This window comes from Orycteropus afer, unplaced genomic scaffold (genome assembly GCF_000298275.1).
Source record: "Orycteropus afer afer isolate SDZICR_OR568_19922 unplaced genomic scaffold, OryAfe1.0 scaffold00483, whole genome shotgun sequence".
In the NCBI taxonomy this organism is placed as follows: domain Eukaryota; kingdom Metazoa; phylum Chordata; class Mammalia; order Tubulidentata; family Orycteropodidae; genus Orycteropus; species Orycteropus afer.
The window spans coordinates 2,229,583-2,236,848 of NW_006922070.1; positions in this window are offsets into that span (position 1 = coordinate 2,229,583).

Consider the following 7,266-nt stretch of genomic DNA (forward strand, 5'->3'; position numbering starts at 1 on the left):
ATTTGTGGTCTTGATAAATATGGGATACAATTAAACATAAACTGCAGAAAATTGTCAAGGTCAGAGAAAGAATGTCCAGTTGATTAGTCTTCTAATGGGTTTCAGAGCCTCTTTCTGTGCTTTAAGGACATCAAAGAACTTTTGCTTGTATGGGTATATGAACAACAACAACAAAAATTATTTACTGCATTAGAATTTAAAATGGAGAATTTTATAGTAGATAATTTAAAGATAACAATAATAATCTATACATGTTAAATAAAGAACACAATTTTTATTACAAGTAACTATTTTCCAAAGCAAAAATCTTTACTGAATAAAATAGAATTGTATTACATTTATGCAAAACTCCTTGCTGTTGTTAGGTGGCATCAAGTTGGTTTTGACTCATAATGACTCTATATATAATAGAATTAAATGTTGCCCAATGTTGCCCCATCCTCACATTTGTTGTTATGTTTGAGCCAATTGTTGCAACCACTAGGTCAGTTCATCTTGTTGAGTGAGGATCTTCCTCTTTGTCTCTGACCCTCTACTTTACCAAGCATGATTCTTGGTAATTTCAAGCAAGTTCAACTTGCTTGGTAAGAACCAAGCAAGTTCTTCTCTAGGAACTGGTCCATCCTGATAAGATGTCCAAAATAAGTGAGATCAAGTTTTGCCATCTTTGCTTCTAAGGAGAATTATGGCTGCACTTAGAACTTCTAAGACAGATTTGTTTGTTCTTCTGGCAAATGTCTTTAATGTGTGATTCAATAAAGGATATCTGGATTCCCTTGTTTTCTACTAAATTGATTGTAATATCACCCATCATGATGCCCCTTGAAAACTCCATTGTATTTTTTGTGAGATAGCAGGAATAAAAAAGACAAATAACATTTTAGCATTATTATGAAAGTAGTTTGACTTCATGGACCTGATGAATAGGTCTCAAGGTTTCCCAAGGGTTCCCAGCCTGCACTTTGAGAGTTACTGGTCTACGTCTAGTCTGAGCTAATTATTTCACTTATAGCAGCAGACAACATGTGCTTGAGAACCTACACCTCTTTACTCTTCATCTCTTCCATTAGTCTGCCCAAACAATTCAATCTTTTGAGTTAAGGCATTATTTTCTATCAAGGTGTAAATATCAGTAAGAGAGATAACACATCAAAATGTTAATAGCTCTTAATTTTTCAGTGTGAATAAATTTGTGTCATTCCAATGTGAGTGTCCATGAGAGCAGAAAGGAAATGAAGGAGAGAGGAGAGGGCCAGAAATAAGAGTATGGAAAGACTCCTGTCCCAACTTTGGTCAACTTTGTCTATTCATAGCATGGCCTGGACCACCCTGGATTTTAGGCACTCAGCCATTCCTTAATTATTTTAATTAATTGTGCCCAACAGCTACTTGAATTCATAGTATTCCTCAGGTCACTAACTCCCAATTTGGGATTTATTAATCTAGGAAATGGAAAGCATTAAAACTACTAGTAAAAAACAATTATAACAAAACCCACTTATTTCTATGATAAAATATTATACTGACAATCATTCTGGAAGGACTTTATTAATCTCCTTCCACACCTACTCTTTCTCTCTCACTTTTTTTTCTTTCAACTTCCTTTAAACGTAGAAATGCCTTATGCTGCATTAGTCACCTGTGCTTTTCTTTAAATATTTTCTTTTCTTCATTATGACTTACTTACCGTAATGCCCAAGGCATTTTGACTGCTAACCAGAAGGCTGGCTGTTTAAACCCACCAGCCACTCTTCAGAAGGAAGGTGGGGCAATCTACTTCTGTAGTGATACTGCCTGGGAAACCAAGGAGGGGTCGCTATGAGTAAAATCTGACTCAAAGGCAGTGAGTTTGGTTTGGTTTGGTTTATCCTTAGGGATATGAGTTGCTATTTTATTCCTAAGAATGTACATATTCCATTTGAGCAACTGTGCTGAAATAACCTTGAATATTAAATTCTAATCTTCATTAATAGGTAAAGAATGGAATTATAGGGTCAAGTAATGAATGACAATTCAGCTTTACTGTTTCAAAAGATGAAAATACAAATATACTTAATTTGGGGAAAAATCCAATAATCTTTAGTCAGTGAATATTCATGTTGTTAAGTGCTAATTTCTTCTGAAACTGCCTGCAGCAAGCACTAGTGAGGGCAGAACTGTTTTCTCCTGCCTGGGATGAATCTGATGAGACTGCTGGCAGGTTACTTGGGTGTGGTTTCAGTTGGGAAGGAACTGCTGAGATTGGGTCACTCCAGAGGTAAACGTAAATTATGGTTTTGGTGAAATGCCTGAGTGAAATGCCTGAGTTTAGTCAGAAGTAATTCATGACAGAGAGGGGAAATACTAGAGGTCAAGAATGGATTGAGAAATTAGGTACAAGGACATTGGAGGTAAAATTACCTAGGTTATGAATAAAGGTGAAAGAGATGATTGGGTGCAGGGTAGCATGGCCTAGCAGTGGTAAAATATTGGATTGAGAATGAAAAAGGAAATTGCTTTGCAAACAAATAGGCCAGTCATTTGTGCTGTGGGAGAACCAACTGTTGTGAGTGGTGAATTGGTGCACTGAGTCAACTGTGCAAAATATGTTCCAGGTTATGATGTTCAAACAGATGTTTATTTGCTGATGATGACAAATTTCACAGGAATAATAATAATTTTAATTGAATACAAAATTATTTTTGAAAAATATCTCTTAATCAGGAAGATAAGCAAAGGATATATGCTGTGTCAAGAAAAACAAAGTCCAAGACAGTTTTTGACCATGTTTTTTTTCTAAAATTGTTAAGAAAAATCTGCTTTCTACCAATGATTGCTAACATTTATTTATTGGTTAATTACTTGAGTATATCATTTCATCACCAACATTATAGAGAAAACATTTCCTTTCTCTCAGACTCACTGATTTGCTTTTACATGTTTTTTTCTCTCAGGAGCTGCAGGCTTGACAGAGCACCTTTCTTTCATGTGGTCAGAGCAGAGCTACTGACAGAGTTCCCCATCCAGATGGCCTAGCTCTAGGGATGTGTTAGTACTACTTGAGACTTTCTTCTTATAATAACTTGAATAATCTTTTGTAAAAAAAGAGAGTTTTGTTTAGAAGATGGAACATTCTCCCAAGTATTTTGGGCATGGAATAAACAACTCATGAATTTTCTTTTCACAGAAATTTCAATAGACTGCTTCCTGTTAATGGGAAAACTACCCACTTAAGTCTTGGGTCATGCAAATGGTTAAGCACTTGGCTACTAAACATAAGGTTGGAAATTCAAGTTCCCATAGAGACACTTCAGAAGAAAGACCTGGCAATCTGTTTCCTCAAAAATCAGCCATTGAAATCCCTGTGGAACACAGTTCTACTCTGACACACATGGAGTTGCGATGAGTTAGAGTTGACTTGATGACAAGTGTTTCTTTGACTTGTTTCTTAGAGGCAGTATCTGGTTCTTCATTCTCCCCTCACATACTTCCCTCTAGCCACACTGTAGCCACATACTTCCCCTGTAGCCACACTGGTCTTCATTTAGATCTTGTCATACCATGTCCCCTCCTGGCTTAAAACAAAACAAAACAAAACAAAAAAAACACTGCTATGGAATTGATTCCTACTCATAGCAGCCCCCATTGAGTTTCTGAGGTGGTAACCAGAAGGCTGGTGGTTCTAACCCACCAGCCACTCACTCCTCTGAAGGAAGGTTGGGCAATCTATTTCCATAGTGATACCACCTCAGAAACCCAAGGAAGGGTCACTATGAGTCAGGTCTGACTCCATGGCACACAACAACAACAACAAATCTTTACAGAAGTAGATCACCCAATCTTGCTTCCGTGGAGTGGCTGGTGGGTTTGAACCAGAGCTATTACCAGAGCTCCTTAGCAGATGCTTGTATCACTCCCTCTCGCAGGAATTTCCACACATCTACACACATTTTTGGGAGCTCTGGTGGTGTAGTGCCTAAGGCAGTAGACTGCTAATCAGAAGGCTGGTGGTTCAAAACCACCAGCCGCTCCTCAGAAGGAAGGTTGGGCAATCTACTTCCGTACAGCTACCACCTCAGAAACCCAGGGAGGGGTTGCTATGAGTCAGATCTTACTCCACGGCAGTGAGTTTTTTCGTACACACATTTCTGAGCTTTCACTTATATATCCTTTCTCCTGAATTTTCAAACTGTTCTGCATTCTGAAAGCATTATGTTCTTTTCCAATAACACACATCACAGTGTGCTATGTGATTTAGTTTTTGTGATTATTTGCATAATATTTCCTGCCAACTAGACTGAGAGTAGGACCTTTACTGGTTCATCCTCAGTGCCTAACACAGTGTGTGACACAATGGAATATTCAGAAACACAAATGCATGAATGATCAACAGAACAAGTAAACTTTGACTGAGGACCTACTATGTTCCAGGCACTAAGAGATGAGAATGCAACAATAAAATGCTTTCTGACTTAAAGGAGCTCAGTCTCACAGTAGAGACATCATGTAAGAAGATAAACTGTCAGGCAACCTGGTAAGAAATGCTATGTAAAAACCAAAAGTGAATATAAACAAATAAAGCAAGCCAACAAGAAACACAATGGGACTATTTAAGAGTATGGAGCAACCAAATCTACCAGTGTGTGTTTGGGATAGGTGTGGGCAGGCAGGGCAGAAAGAGCCATGCCTTGGAGTCATGCAGATTGAGTTTGAATTCTAGTTCATTAACTTACTAAAACTTTATGAACTTTCAGTTTCCTCTTCCATAAAATGGAGGTAATAATACTGATTGATACTGGACAGGCAATTGTGAGATTTACTTAAAATGTACCCAGTGCAAAGCCAGTTGGGGTCACTCTTCCCTTAAGGTGCAGCTAAGATTTGTGTGTATATTCTTTGTCAGCACAAAGCCCAAGAACCTTCTCCAAATGTCTGCATATTTACAGAGCTTTATATTCTCCTGGTTATCTCTAACTCTTATTTCGTCTTCCACTGAATCCTTGTTCTTTGCTTTTTCTATGGCTTATCTTTGCTTTGCTCTGGCAGCAACCCAGAAGTGAAAGTCACACTATTCTCTAAATTCCACAGAAAGCATTCATGCAAGGCCTTCGGATGGGCACAGACTTTACCAGATTTTAAAGGAGAAAGGGAGTTATACAGGGCAGCAACTCAAATAAATTAAGATGGCATATTAGCTATTCTTGATCCTAAAGCTTTTAGCGTATTCGACGATTATGTGTATTCAACTCCTCCTCATTCTTCTCTGCTTCTGCCTTCTAGGAGCCAAAAACAAATAAACAACAAAACCCCTCTTTTTCTTATATGCAGAACTCTCAAACCTTGGTGAGTCTACACCTTTCCCTTTGCTTATCCAAGGATTGTGCCAAAATTTTGAAGTGATTTCCTACTGGAGTTTGATTATTATTATAGCAAATGCACCTCCTTACCCCCAACCCTTTCTAATTTAAGGTGATACAGGCTACTGTTTTATTAGTTGAGTTACATTTACATAAAAACAGCAACAACAACAAAAACAGCACAGATAGCATAGATACTTAACAGGCGGTAGCTTTCATTATTATCATTTTAGTTGTGGTAAACCAAAAAACCAAAAAAAGAGAAGAAGTTAAATTCTTTGATACCTTTCATCAGGAGGTAGGAATCTATGACCCTCTGCTTGAAACTGAGTAGTCTTGTGCCTTGTAACTAATGGAATGAAGAAACAGTGATGTGTTGAGTGACTTTGGAGGCTAACTAAGAAAAAGTGATGCATGTTATACCTTATTGCATTTGAAACCCTGAGCTGCCATGTAAGAGACTGACTACTTTGAGCCCCCATGCTGTTAGGAAGTCCAGACCTCATGAAGAGGCCACATGATGCTCTGCTCTTCAATCAACAACCCAATTGAGGTCCAGCCAATACACAGCATGATTTTTCTAGATGATTCCACCGTCAGCTACTGAGTCACCTCCAGTCTTTCCATCTGAGATCCTAACAACTTGGAGAAGAGACAAGCCATTCCTGTGTGCCCTGCCTAAATTGCTGACCAGTAGAATTTGTCGTTTTAAGCTGCTAAATTTTGGAGTTATTTGTTACGGTCATAATTACTGAAAAAATATTTATCTAACACTTGTGCTTGACCTTGAAAAATAAGGTCAGATGAAAATGTGTGGAAAAGGCTCAAATTTTTGGGAGAAAAGTGAGAATTCAATATGGTAAACAAAGAAGGTTGTGGGAGAGCTGGACATGTGATGAGAAATTCTAAGAAAAGACATCTATATGGCCTGTGTTGTTTTGTTGTTATGTGCTGTCAAGTCGGCCCGTCTCACAGCGACCCCTCCTTGGGTTTCTGAGGCAGTATCACTACGGAAGTAGATTGCCCCATCTTCCTTCCGAGGAGTGGCTGGTGGGTTTGAACCTCCAGCCTTCTGGTTAGCAGTCAAGTGCCTTAGGCACTATGCTACCAGAGCTCCTAGTGAAAGCCATATGTACTTGCTAGTTGATATACACAATTTTCTTCCTGATCCCTACCTTTGAAAAAGTATTTTTCTAAATTGATAAAATATATGTCATAGAATTTATGGACACTTCCTGAAATTTCAATTGGATATAAAGCATGACTTCAGAATGTTTTAAATTTCTTGCAATTATTTACTAGTTAGAGTTATTCTCCAAACTTAAGTAAAAATTAACTTGTCTTAAATGAAAAGCTGTAGTTTAGCTGACACGTAATTTTAATTTGATTGTTTCTTGAAAACCATCGTAATTGCTCATGGATACTCGCATCTAGTTTGAGGGCGATTTTTTTTTGAGGGTGGGGGGAGTGTGAGTTGAGAATAAGAAGCATTCTCATCAGAGCATCCTGGATACTAATACATTTTGTATGTAATTTTCTACAGAGGTATTGATTTTAATCAACTTTCAAGATGTAGCACCACATTTGTCAAGGCAGAAGACCCAAATGTGCGATTTTTTTTTTTTTTTTAATGGAAAACGGGCTATAATGAAAGTGCTAAAACGTTAGTTATCTATTAACCTCAACATGGAAGAAAGCACTAGATCATTAGCTTGCCTTGTGAAAAAACAGTGGCTACAGCCCGACCAATGCTAGGAGAGAGCTGAATCAGCAGAATGAGGGTCTGTGAAGATGCCAGTTTGTGAGAAATGCCTGGCTGAGTGTGAAGCTAGGATATTATTAGATGATGCACATGATGCATAGCGTAGTTATACCATTCATGGCAGAAAAACATCACCATGGTGTGCTGTGTACATCGACATTCATGGTA